We start from the raw sequence: 14,377 nt of genomic DNA, 5'->3' as shown, positions 1-14,377 counted from the left end.
TCTGCCTCCTCTTCTTCCCCACTAACATGCCAAACTCTCCCTTTTTTTGTACAGCAACGAGTAACTAGGACCCAATGGCAGGGGTATAGACAAAAAGTCACCTAAAACTACAATATTGCTTACTTTGAGAAAAATAAGAACACTGTCAGCAGTATTGTCCTATGAGCAGCCTATCCTTTCAACTGTCTTACTGTTCAGTATATACAAAGAGCGGTAAAATGTCATGAAAAATTCCCTGCTCTGGTTGCTGTCATTTCAGAAGGACACAATGCACATAGGCTAATCAAAAATGGCAACAGCGATTAGATTATGTGAATTCGAGGTCAAGCAACAGAAGTGCTGTTTCCGGGTTTAATAAGAGCAGCGCCAGAACCTATTAGCCGGAACACAAGAGGCAGATCACACCAGTGATGCAGCCTCGTAATGAAAAAGGCTCACATGACGGTTGTTTTCACGCTACTTGAAGGCCAGAGGGAAAGGAAGATTAGTCAGAGACCAAAGCCATCTACCGGCAATACATGGTGATAATCAATCCCAAAACGATAAGGCAGATCAAAGCTAGTTCGAGTCATATAGGTCACGATCAGGATCTCACGTGTAATTCTGCTTCACACCGGGAGCGAGTGAATGCAAGGAATCGGGAAGGTATACGAGACATGTTTGGAAAAGATAAGGAGCCTGCCTGCTGCTTCCCAGCCCATTGGAAAATGGTTCACTAAAAGATAGGGGAAGACAGAAATTAAGTGTATTACAGCAGTTCGCCCAAGAAGTAATGAAAGTGTCAATCAGGATTTCTCCTCCTTCTTAAATAGGCTGCGAAGACTTTAACAATCAGCCAGAAGAGTAATGCAACACTTAAATCGCAGGCAAGAGAAGTGGCCATGGGGGTGCAAAAGCTCATTTCAGATATTGAATGCAACAGTGCAACGCTGTGATGCTAAGTGCTGGCTGTACGGGGGCATTAGGGGGGAGGAACAACTTCAGGGAATGAGTCAAATGACATCACACGGTATGCGATATGCGAAATCTGCTATTTTAGTGATGCTTCTTAGTTTCACAAATCCATCAAATCAAGAGTATCACACCATTTAAAAAAAGGTGTTGTTTGTAAGCTGGTAATCTGTTGACCATAGATAAAACCAGTGCCTGCCCCAGGACTGCACTGAAAAACGTGTCTTCATGCTTCTCCCCGGGCGCTGCCCTTAAACACACAACACAAGAACAACACGGGGTCAGTTGCTGTGTTTATTTCAATTAATAAACCGAGTGACACGCCATTAAAATGATATGATGTGATATATCATTTATAACGTGCCTGTACACAAGAGAAGGGAGGGAAGACGGAGGACAAGACAAATTATGTTACTAGGTCCTGTGTCATTCATATTGTGCAAGTGCGACAATGCAAACTGAAGGGAGGGGAAAGTGCAATCATGACAGCAATGCTCTGAGTAGGTGCAGCCAGGGCAGTGCGGCTCTGGGTAATTTCAAAGAGGCAGGGGAATGTAGAGGTTACAGTTACATCCCCTGATTGCGCTGTAGGCCCGGAAACAGTACAGGGGAGACTGATCATGGACGAGCCTGGTACCCAGTGAGACTCTGAGGGTATCCAAGCAGCCAGTTGGTGCAGCAGACGGGAAGAACAGCAGGGGAGGGAGAGAGAGAGAGAGCAGAGGACAAAAGGAAGGTCTTGAGCTGCTTCTGGAACGTCAGGTCGTCCGACTCAAGTTTGATAGGGGCAGGGAGGCCATTTTAAAGGGAGGGACCTGCAGAGGAGAGAGATCTATCCCCCACTCTCTGCCTGGAGAAGCATCTGACCCTCAGAGAGTTGGAGGTAGCTGAACATAGGGCGGCACAAGAAGGAAGGTATTTTGGAAGAGAGAGTTGGATGTAGTGCAGGCCCTGGCCCCAGAAAGCCTTGTGGATGGTGCAGAGGGTCTTGAACTTGATCCTTGCAGCCACCATCGGAAGCCAGTAGAGAGATTTCAGGGATGGAGAGATACGCTCCCTGGGCTTGAGGCAAAGGATAGGCCTTGCAGTCCTGGATTAATTGGAAAGGGCAGAGAGTAATGGAAAGCAGATTGAGAGAGGCTATTGCAGTAGTCCAGCCTAAAGAGAACCAGGGCTCTGGGAAAAGTTAGAAAAGGAAGAATACCTCTGAGGAGGTGCAGCTAGTAGTGGGCCTTCATGGCAAGGTCCATGATATGAGGAGAGAAGGAAAGAGTGGAGTTGAGGATGACACCAAGGTTTATTTTCCTCACAGGAAGTAAAAGGAAGAGGGCCCAAGTATGGCGGCCAGAGTGAGAGAGGGAAACAGGAGCAGGGGTCCCAGGGAGAAGGATCACAGTCTTACTGGCATTAAGGCAGAGATAGTTGGAGGCACACCAATCCCGAATCGCAGATAGGAAGTTAGGAAAGAGCGAGAGAGGAGAAGAGGCTGAGGGGAGCCTGAAAGAGAGCTGAGTGTCATCTGCATAACTGTCATGATCTCTGCTTCCAAAAGGTCAGGGTTTTCCCAACTCCCTTGGAAGCAGATCCATAACCCAGGTTCCGAGTGCCAACCAGTCCCAATTGGGACCTTTTGGACCCAGTCCTGGCGCCAGTGGCACCAGGCTCATAAATATGCCCAGTCCCAGCGCTGGAAGCACCGGGCTCATAATGCTTGGGTGGACTTACCTGCAGCAGACCATGCTGCTTACTTGCCTGCCAGTTGAGCCTCTGATCCTCTTCTGTTTGGAGCTACTTTTCCTTTTGGGTGGGGCAGGAGCCACTCCCTAGATTCAGAACACTGGAACTCTTCTGGAAAGCAGGAACTCTTTTCTTACCTAGGCGTGGCTGTGGAAGGAGACACCTAAGCACTACAGGAGGCTATTTAAACCACACCCGATGGATGAATCTTGCTTTGCGTTATTCTGCATCCTCTGCAGCAGAACACTCATCGTGTCTTCTGCATCTGATCCTGGGCCTAAGGAAAAAGGCTTACCATCTTGAATCCAGTCTTCAGCAACACCTATAAAGACAAGAAAGAACAGGTTGGCATTACGGTCTTCAGTGACAGCTCTTCACTTACCTGATCCATCGGCTGTCACCAACGCCTCGCGCTGCATTCCGGCATCTGAAAGACAAAGGCTTACCTACTCTTCGTGCGCTCCGGAGGTCTTCACACTGCATTCTGGCATCTGAAAGACAAAAGCTTACCAACTCTTCGCACGCTCCGGAGGCCTTCGGGGCTGCATCCCGCATCTGAAAGACAAAAAAAGGTGCGTTTAAAGACATTGGGGAACTTTAATACTCACGTGCCATTACTCCTTTCCACATCTAACCCAGTGGGTATTCCGGCACCCTGCAGCCGCTCCGAACTTGTACCTGCAAAATAAAAAGACAGTTAGAGCGCATCGTGAAGCAGGCAACAAGCGCTTACTTACGTGCTTCCAGGCGCTTCTATTCATCACACAGGCTCCATCTTCAACTCACTTCAGCCCGTCATCCGCCATCGCCGGAACCCTGCAAAACAAGAAACATCATTACTAAAGACTTTAAAGACATTAGAATTACTCAAAACTTACCGTTCGTGCAGTAAACGACGGACAGCAGTCCTCTGAAGTCAAGAGGCCTGCTCCCCTTATCCAGTGAAGAAACTGGTTACAGCACCCTGCCCCGAGGCAGATGGAGAGCACAACGTTCACTTACCTAAGGTGAGAGCGTTAACCTTTGGGGTTCTACAGGAGAAGAGAAAGGGAAGAAGAGAGAGACATTCAATAACCCAGTTCCTTAATCCCATATTTTCTATCTGCAGACATCTTACCCTTCGAGTCAGACATACAGTGCACAGAGGTCCAGCCCAAAGAGCCAGCCGTGTGTTACACATCACCTTTGAAGATACGGTATACGCCCAGTCAAGACCGGCGCCTCTACGGGAATCAGGTGAGCGTTACAGAACGCAAAGCCTACCACAAAACTCCCGTCCAGGCGCTATGGAAACCTCGGATACCGACCAGCTAGCCCAGTTACTTGGGGAACTAAGGGCAGAGTGCATGCAGCCCGTCAGGAAACGAACGCTCTAAGAAGGGAACTGATTATTTCCAAGGAGCGAACAGATGATCTCGCTAGACAATTGCTACAGTCACAAGCCGGACAGACCCCGTTACCCGCATCTGGGGGAAATCTTCCTTCTACATCCTCTATGAATCCAGTGCAGATCAACCTACCTGGGAATGTACCTCTGGCTCCGCCCAAACGATTTTCTGGTGACCCAAAGAGGTTTGCAGTATTTATCAATCAGTGCCGGTTGCATTTCTTATGCCGGCCAGCAGCCTTTCCAACTGATCAAGCTAAAGTAGCTTTCGTGCTTTCGTACCTTAGTGGCAATGCGGCAGACTGGTCGATCCCTCTAGTAAATCAAGATGATCCGGTCCTCCATGATTTTCAAGCTTTTCAGCTCAGTATGGAAAAACTGTTCGCAAGACATTCACAGGGGCAGGCCTTGGACAATGAGCTTCTTTCGTTGCGACAAGGTAATCAAGACCTTTTGGCTTATATTGCGTCTTTCAACAGACTGATAGTGGAAACTCAATGGCCTGAGGACAAAAGGATTACGCTGTTTTATAGAGGTCTACGTGGAGAGCTCAAAGATGTGTTAGCCCAAGTAGTGAATCCCCCACAAGATTGTTCGGACTATATAGACTTAGTCGTTCAAATAGATCACAGACTGCAGAATAGGAAGGCCGATCGTTCCAAGTTTGATGCTCGAGTATTTTCCAAACCGCCAACTCCTTCCAAAGGAGTAGACTCCGGGGAACCCATGCAAATAGGGGGTCTGAAAGGTCCTCTAACACAAAAGGAGCGGGAAAGGAGAAAACAGTTGCAATTATGCCTCTATTGCGGAAACTCAGGGCACTTTCTTCGAGACTGTCCGGTGAAACCTGCCAAGAAGGCAGTAGGAGCTGCAGTTACCAAAGTTACAAACTCTGAGCAGGGAAACAACCTCGCCCGACAAGAATAGAGGTCCTCTTGCCGAGCGTGAAAACCAGTTCCGTGACCTCGCATTTCGTGATACCTATGGTCCTCATTAGCCCTGATAATCCGGATCGATTACATGCAATTGAAGCTTACGTCGACAGTGGTGCCATCGGCAATTATGTGGATCATGAAATGGTTTTGAGGATGAATCTAACTCTTTGTCCCAAGGCTGTAAAGGACGTCATTACTACGGTGGATGGTACGGAGATAGCCTCCGGGCCAGTAACGCATACCACTCAAGAGGTGACGCTAGTAAGTCAAGATGGACACCATGAGAAGATTGTGTTCGATGTGATCAAGGCCCCTCAGTTTCAGATTATTCTAGGAATACCTTGGTTAGAGAAACACAATCCTCTGATCGATTGGCGAGCAAGAACGGTCCAGTTTCCAGAATGTTTCTCTACTTGTCACCCTCCACCTGGTGTTGCACTGGCAGCAATTTCTTCAGAGACTCCCCAGTTACCTCCCGAATACCTAGAATACCAAGATGTTTTCTGGAAGGATCAGGCTAACTCTCTACCTCCTCATAGGTCTTATGACTGCCAGATAGACCTGATACCTGGATCTACTCCTCCTTGTAGTAGAATTTATGCCCTCACCGAGCCTGAGAACCTTCACCTTCGACAATACCTGGATCAATACCTGGCAAATGGGTTTATTCGTCCTTCCAAGTCCCATGCTTCTTCAGCTTTGTTCTTCGTTCCAAAAAAGGAAGGAGACCTTAGAACTTGTATAGATTATCGCTCCCTGAACCAGATCACCGTTAAGAATAGATATCCGTTACCTTTGATCCCTGAACTCCTGGACCAAGTCAGAAAAGCATGCATATATACAAAGCTGGATCGTAGAGGAGCTTACCACTCGGTACGAGTAAAAGAGGGCGATGAATGGAAGACGGCCTTCCGCACCAAGTATGGGCTATTTGAATATCAGGTCATGCCCTTCGGACTTTGCAATGCCCCGGCCGCCTTTCAATATTTTATGAACGATGTCCTCAGAGAGCTCATAGATGTGTGTGTTGTTGTTTACATTGACGACATCCTCGTTTATTCTTCATCGGAATCTGAACATCGGAAACACATGAAAATGGTCCTCGAAAGATTGCGTCAACACAAACTTTTCGCTAAGTTGGAAAAATGTGTTTTCAACGTGACTGAAGTTGAATTCTTGGGATTCATATTATCACCTGGCGGAGTGCGTATGGATTCAAAGAAGGTCGATGCAGTTCTCAAATGGCCATCACCATCCTCCTTAAAAGGTGTGCAAAGCATGTTAGGCTTCGCTAACTTTTACCGCAGGTTTATCCCCGAATTCTCTCGAATAGTCCAGCCCATCACTGCCTTGTTAAAGAAAAACAAACGTTTTGAATGGTCTACCGAGGCGGAACAAGCTTTCCAGGATTTGAAGACTAAATTTATCTCTGCACCAATCTTAAAACACCCTCGCCCCGAACTCCCCTACATCGTGGAAACTGATGCTTCAAGCCTTGCCATGGGGGCAGTTCTATCACAAAAGGACCCGGTAACCAATCAGTTGCATCCCGTGGCATTTTGGTCCCGCAAATTCTCGCCTCCTGAAATCAATTACACGATTACTGACAAGGAACTTCTGGCTATCAAGTCTGCCTTTAAGGCTTGGTGGCATTATCTGCTGGGGGCCCGACACACCGTTACTGTGATTACGGATCACCGAAACCTGCAATATTTGAAAACCGCAAAAGCCCAATCCTCTAGACAACTCTGTTGGGCATTATTCTTTGCCGAGTTTGACTTCATAATTACCTATCGACCTGGTACAAAGAACGGTAAAGCTGATGCCCTTTCTCGGATGGGAGTGGAAGAACACTTGATCAACCCTAAACCTGTACCAATCATTCCCGAACAAAGAATTCTGGGTGTAATCGCCACAGAATCCATAGAGGAAGTTAAGGATAAAGCCAGGCAACTTGTAACTCCAGCAGACATACAGAATTGGCATCTGCAGGGAAAGGACTTTGCAGTAAAGGACAACTTATTGTATTTCCAAGAATGATTATACCTGCCCAGCACAGATTTACAGAAAAAAGTAATCTCTTGTTATAACGATTCTTTAATGGAAGGACATCCCGGTATGGACAAGACCTCAGAAAAGATCAAGCGCTACTTCTGGTGGCCGTCTTGGAAAAAAGATATCAGAGACTTTATAATGTCCTGTGGAGTATGCGCCCAAAACAAGAGTCAAAAGGAAAGACCAGCAGGCCTCTTACGCCCTATTGACATCCCACCTCGCCCTTGGCATACGCTTTCTATGGACTTCATCACCGATCTACCTCCATGCTCCGGATACAATACGATTCTAGTAATCGTGGACTTATTCTCCAAGATGGCGCATTTCATTCCGCTCAAAGGCTTGCCAGCAGCAGCAACTCTGGCCCGAGAATTTCTCGAAAACATCGTCCGACTGCACGGTTTTCCTTCGGTTCTAATTTCGGATCGAGGTAGTCAATTTATTTCTCATTTTTGGCGAAGTTGCTGTCGGTCGGCTCAAATTGATGTGAGACTATCGACCAGTCACCACCCTCAGACCGACGGACAAACCGAGAGGACCAATCAAACTCTGGAACAGTATTTATGCTGCATGCTGCAACAAACTGAACAAACTTGGAAAGACATCCTTTGGATAGCCGAATATGCCTACAATAACTCTGTCCATTCGGGAACTGGGAAAACCCCGTTTTTTCTTTTGTACGGCAGTCACCCTCGAACCTCGGAGTTGGATCCCCTCCAAGATCTTGAAACACCAGCAGTAGACTACCTGCATTCTACAATCACCCAAGCCTTTAAGGAAGCTGTTTCTCACCTACAAAGGGCTAAAGAACAATACAAGAAAGGAGCAGATCAACATCGGAAGGAAGCCCCTCAATATCAAGTAGGGGATCAAGTCTGGTTATCCACCAAATATCTACCTCTAAAAGGGCCACGCACATTCAACCCAAGATACCTTGGTCCATATTCCATCACTACCATAGTAAACCCAGTAGCGGTCAAGTTGGACTTGCCCCCGCACATGAAGATACATCCGGTCTTCCACGTCTCTCTATTAAAACCCGTGCAACCTCAAACCCGATTAACTAAATCTCCAAAACCTACCCTAGTTGATGGAGAACTCGAGTTTGAAGTCAAAAGCATTCTGGACTCCAAGATCTCCAAATCTAAACTATTTTACCTAATTGACTGGAAAGGCTACGGCCCCCAAGAGAGATCCTGGGAACCTGCTGAATATGTCCACGCTCCTCGCCTAATCAAAAGATTTCACCGAACATTTCCTGACAAGCCAAAACCCCCGGAGAAGCCCGGTTTGGGAGGGGCCTTGAGGGGGGGTACTGTCATGATCTCTGCTTCCAAAAGGTCAGGGTTTTCCCAACTCCCTTGGAAGCGGATCCATAACCCAGGTTCCGAGTGCCAACCAGTCCCAATTGGGACCTTTTGAACCCAGTCCTGGCGCCAGTGGCACCAGGCTCATAAATATGCCCAGTCCCAGCGCTGGAAGCACCGGGCTCATAATGCTTGGGTGGACTTACCTGCAGCAGACCATGCTGCTTACTTGCCTGCCAGTTGAGCCTCTGATCCTCTTCTGTTTGGAACTACTTTTCCTGTTGGATGGGGCAGGAGCCACTCCCTAGATTCAGAACACTGGAACTCTTCTGGAAAGCAGGAACTCTTTTCTTACCTAGGCGTGGCTGTGGAAGGAGACACCTAAGCACTACAGGAGGCTAGTTAAACTACACCCGATGGATGAATCTTGCTTTGCGTTATTCTGCATCCTCTGCAGCAGAACGCTCATCGTGTCTTCTGCATCTGATCCTGGGCCTAAGGAAAAAGGCTTACCATCCTGAATCCAGTCTTCAGCAACACCTATAAAGACAAGAAAGAACAGGTTAGCATTACGGTCTTCAGTGACAGCTCTTCACTTACCTGGTCCATCGGCTGTCACCAACGCCTCGCGCTGCATTCCGGCATCTGAAAGACAAAGGCTTACCTACTCTTCGTGCGCTCCGGAGGTCTTTACACTGCATTCTGGCATCTGAAAGACAAAAGCTTACCAACTCTTCGCACGCTCCGGAGGCCTTCGGCGCTGCATCCGGCATCTGAAAGACAAAACAAGGTGCGTTTAAAGACATTGGGGAACTTTAATACTCACGTGCCATTACTCCTTTCCACATCTAACCCAGTGGGTATTCCGGCACCCTGCAGCCGCTCCAAACTTGTACCTGCAAAATAAAAAGACAGTTAGAGCGCATCGTGAAGCAGGCAACAAGCGCTTACTTACGTGCTTCCAGGCGCTTCTATTCATCACACGGGCTCCATCTTCAACTCACTTCAGCCCGTCATCCGCCATCGCCGGAACCCTGCAAAACAAGAAACATCATTACTAAAGACTTTAAAGACATTAGAATTACTCGAAACTTACCGTTCGTGCAGTAAACGACAGACAGCAGTCCTCTGAAGTCAAGAGGCCTGCTCCCCTTATCCAGTGAAGAAACTGGTTACAGCACCCTGCCCCGAGGCAGATGGAGAGCACAGCGTTCACTTACCTAAGGTGAGAGCGTTAACCTTTGGGGTTCTACAGGAGAAGAGAAAGGGAAGAAGAGAGAGACATTCAATAACCCAGTTCCTTAATCCCATATTTTCTATCTGCAGACATCTTACCCTTCGAGTCAGACATACAGTGCACAGAGGTCCAGCCCAAAGAGCCAGCCGTGTGTTACACATCACCTTTGAAGATACGGTATACGCCCAGTCAAGACCGGCGCCTCTACGGGAATCAGGTGAGCGTTACAATAACACTGAAAGTTAGAGGAGAGTGTAGAGATCAGGTCAACCACTCCATGGCCTGATCCTTGATGCCTATGTTCTCACTGAGTCGATTGATCAGGATGGCATGATTGACCGTGTCAAAGGAGAGGAATGGTCAAGGAGGATGAGGAGAGAAGGAAGGCTGTAGTCAAGATTAGAGAGCAGATCTTCACTAGTGTTCAGGAGAGCAGTTTCTGTGCCTCTGGCTGCACTGAAGACAGACTGATGGTCATGGAGACAGCCAGCAGATTCAGTGTGGAGAGTAAGCTGGGAGATGGCCAGCTTTTTCAGGAGTTTGCCCAGTTAAGGAGTGATAGAGATCAACCAATAGTTTGCTAGACAGGTAGGATCGTCAGAAGGCTTTTTAAGGAGGGGGTGCCAAAAGGAGTGCTTGAGGAGAGAGGGGAAAGATCTATTGGCGAAAGAGTGATTGTAGAAAACGGCCAAAGCTAGAACAAGGGTGTCAATGTTGTCCTTGAGGTTCTGAAGGAGCAGTGGAGCACCTGTCTGGATGACACTTTCATCAATCAGACTTGTATAGAAACATTGTCCGGTGTTGTCAGAGAGAAAGCGGAGAAAGGAGGAGGAAAGGGAGAGGTGGCCAGAGGGGGGCCGAGACAGGGAGAGGGAAAGGAAGAAGAGAGCGAGGACAGAATGCCCTGCGCTTTAGTAATATGATATGATAGGTTATTTATAACACGCTTAATACACAGAGAAGTGTGGACCCAGGGATCAAACCTGTGTTGCTCTGTGTCATATTGCTTCCAAGGCGAGCGCGTTGCCTCTGAGCTATCCTGCCGGCACTAGTGGTGAAGTGAGCAGCCAGACCCATACAGAGGGTGTGGGAGGGAACAGGAGAGGTTGATACTGAAGAATGATTGACCAGCATCTGTTAGATTTTAAAGATGTCAGCCCTTTTGCTAGAGGCCGCAGAGACACAAGCTTGGATATGGACTCACTTTTTCGACAGGACAGAGAGTTTGTACTGCCTTTGGAGCAGGTGGTAGGTCATTTTATCAGTAGATGTGTGTGAGGCCCTCCACTTCCTCTCAGCCACCCTGATTGCTTTTTGTTTCAGTGTCATGTTGTAAAGTATGTCAGTGGTTCCATTAATCGTTTTTTCTAACACCCGGTACAGTTTTCTAATATTCCATGAGTTTATTGCCTGTCCCCAGAAAGGTATAAAGGATTTTACCATGTCTCCAAAAATGTGGCCAGCAGTATCATCTTGTTGTGGCTGAGATCTAGATATTTTTGCTATTTCAGAAGTTTTGGCGAGTAATACACCAGGTAATAATATCCCCAAGTAACAGGTAGCTTCCCAATTTCTAGGTAACCATGGATAAGCTTGATCTCCACACACAAAACAGACAGAACCTCCTATATATCATGGTTTCTCTTTGAGCTCAAGTAGAACAGTATTCATCCATCTTGTAAATGTTCCCACCGGGTGGGAACCTTTCTTTCGTAAGCAAAATGGAACAGAATGCGGACTATGATTAATAGTATAGGAGAGGTTCATGGCATCTTTGTTACTGACTGGAGCCATTTTGAAAGTAATTAGGGACTTATAAGGCCTCGAGAGTCTATCAATGGGACTGGTCGAAAGAGTGTTCATTTTACTCTTTTTGTAAACACGGGACAACACAGCGGTGTTAATACCAGTCTTTCGAATTCATTTATGTTTGTCCATCAACGTTTCCTGTGACACTATCATTCCATCTTTCAAAAATTAGAGCTCATAATGATGCATAACAGGCAGTACTAAGGGCTAGAGGATGTATATACCAACCCATTCCACTTTACCCGTGCTGAGGTAAATGCAAGCACACCCAGCAACTGGATCTATTCAAGATAGCATGGGTCATATTCATAATCAACAATAGTGTATTGTTATCATAACCTTTTCTGTGTTTCACATCTCGTGACAGCAGAGTGTAAGAAAGCACATAGGTTGGGGTACTCATAGTGGGAGTATTGACAGTTGGCAATATGGCGTTCATGGGATGCATAGTTTCCAAGTACCAAAACATTGGGATTAGTGCAGATACGAAACAGATAGGTATAACAATCAGGAGCAGGCTAGTCTTTGTAGACCAAGACTTTCTTGGAGCAGATTCAATATTTATTGTTCTATCAATGGCAGTATCAGTGCAGGTGGGAGCAGGAGCAAATACAGGCATGAGCTATAAGGCTTATTTAAAGAAAAGTTCCTCAGCGTCCGTCGAAAAAGTTCTCCACTGCAAAACATGTGTCGTCAGCAAAGTTCAAACAAGTTCGATTCAGCCTGCTTTAAGATGGCAGCAAGCTGATGTTTACCTCAACAGCTCCAAAAAGGCAGGATCAAGTATCAATTTCAATTTTTCATAGTGTCAGTACCTTTTGCCCCTGCTTGTTCACGCTAGGTTGCAAAGCCCTTCACTTTCAAAGATAGCACCGGGAAATCGCGTGTCAGACCTCTCATCTGATACAGCTCACATTCCCTTTTCCTAGGCCTCCGTTTCCAGCTTTGCTTCCAGCTTCGTCTGTGAGCTAGAAACAAAGGCTGCTGATTACTTCCGATTTTGTGGACGCAGATTGTACCTTAAAGCTCCAGGTGTAGTGTGATCAATGAACAAGGCACTGTTGTTGTGTGCAACAGATGCAGAAACATTGCCAACCGGCACTGCAAACAGTGATGATGATTCAGTGGATGAGCAAAGTTGAGGTAAACCTGGTGTTTTAATCTTTGTTGCAGTCTCCCCAGGCCCTTTCTTGGGCTTAGGAAGTGTTACGGCTGAATTTTGGCAATGTATTTGTGGTCGCTCAGGGCTGATTTTCTCTGCACGTGAGGATTATCGGTCTCTTTCTCATGTGGCAAAGGAAATGGGATTCTCTTTGTGTGCGTTGCGTGGATCCAGTGCCTTCGACCGTTCACTCGGACAGCAGCCTGCATGGCCAGAAGCACCTGGTATGGTCCCTTCCAACGCGGTACAAGCAAAGATTTTCTTTCAATGTTTTTCACGAGGGCCCACTCTCCAGGTTGCAGACAACATCCAGGGCCCTTATATCTGACAGGAAGAGCCTCCTGCACCTGCTGATGAATCAAACACATGTTTTGAGTCAACTGTCTACAATTGTCAGTGAGTATCGGATATTCAACATCCTTCCATTTTCTCGGACATGGCACATTCCAGATATTGGAAGGTATCCCCATAACTATTTTGTATGGTGAGAGACCAGTCCTCGCCTGCACAGACATGCGCATTCACAATAAAGCCAGTAGCAATGCATCGGGCTATTTCAAATTGCTTTTGGCGCATATCATGGCCAGTTTTTTTTTTAAGATACCGTTTTGGCGTTCTACCAAACCACCTCATAACTAAAAGCACACATAGAAGTCGCAGACTCACTTCATCCACAACAGTCAGGGTTTAGACCAGCACACAGTACGGAAACTGCCATGTTGGATCTTCAGACGAAGATTCTTAGCATCATGGATAAGGGTAAGGTGGGCCTCCTTATCTTACTATATCGCAGCGCAGCATTTGACCTGCTAGACCATGATCTGCTTGAAGTAGCACTGAGTAAAACAGCCAGTTGTTCTTCAGCAGCAAAAACATGGATTATGTCATTCCTAAAAAACAGGACTTCTCAGGTAAACTGGGGAGAAAAATTCTCCATGGAAAAAGAGATAATTGCGGGGTTCCACAGGGAACCAGCATGTCCCCTCTACTTTTCATTCTGTGTATCAGATATCTATGCTTCGTATTGGATCATGTAAAGATTTTTTTTTACAAATTACGCTGACGATACTCAGCTGGTGATGGAAGTTAGCGGGGACCATAAAAAAGAAAATGATAATCTACTCAGGATATACAATGGATGGACCTAATCTGGATGTGCCTGAATGGAAAGAAAACAGAGTTGATGGTCTTTGGTTGACAACAGGCCAGTAACTCTCTCTCACCATAGTATAGCACATTTCAGATCGAAAACACAAAGATCAAGGTACTTGATAAAGTTAAGACACTAGGTATGATCTTGGGAGCATCTCTAGGAGCAGAAGCACAAACACAAACACAATACACAAGCAAAAACATATAACTACTACCTAAGACTCCTTAAAGCCATCAGACCATACCTGTCCAAAAGCAACAGTGCTACCGAGGCCAGGGCAACCATTTTCCACGCCTGGACTACGGCAATGCACTAATGGGTGGTAGGAGCAAATAAAAAAATGCCTACAAGTTTATCAGATCATCCAGAACAATGTGGTTAGGATTATTAAGAACAATCCCTCATCAGTAATTCGAGGAGGGAAGTTCACTGGCTTAAAGTAGAACGTAGAACCCACTTCAAGGCCCTTACGCTAGCTCACAGATGCATCCATGGGAAGGCACTAAGCTACCTAAAATCTAAAATACACACATACTCATCCATCCGTAAATTAAGATCAACGGACCAAGCCGAGATCGCAGTAGCCACACATAGACGCAAGCTTGCATTGGGTATATCCTTCCCGATCATTACAGCAGGCCTCT

The sequence above is a fragment of the Ambystoma mexicanum genome, chromosome 2q, assembly GCF_040938575.1.
Source record: "Ambystoma mexicanum isolate Mex_15411 chromosome 2q, UKY_AmexF1_1, whole genome shotgun sequence".
Taxonomy (NCBI): Eukaryota; Metazoa; Chordata; class Amphibia; order Caudata; family Ambystomatidae; genus Ambystoma; species Ambystoma mexicanum.
The sequence above is the reverse complement of the archived record's forward strand: the minus strand, read 5'-3'. Positions refer to the sequence as shown.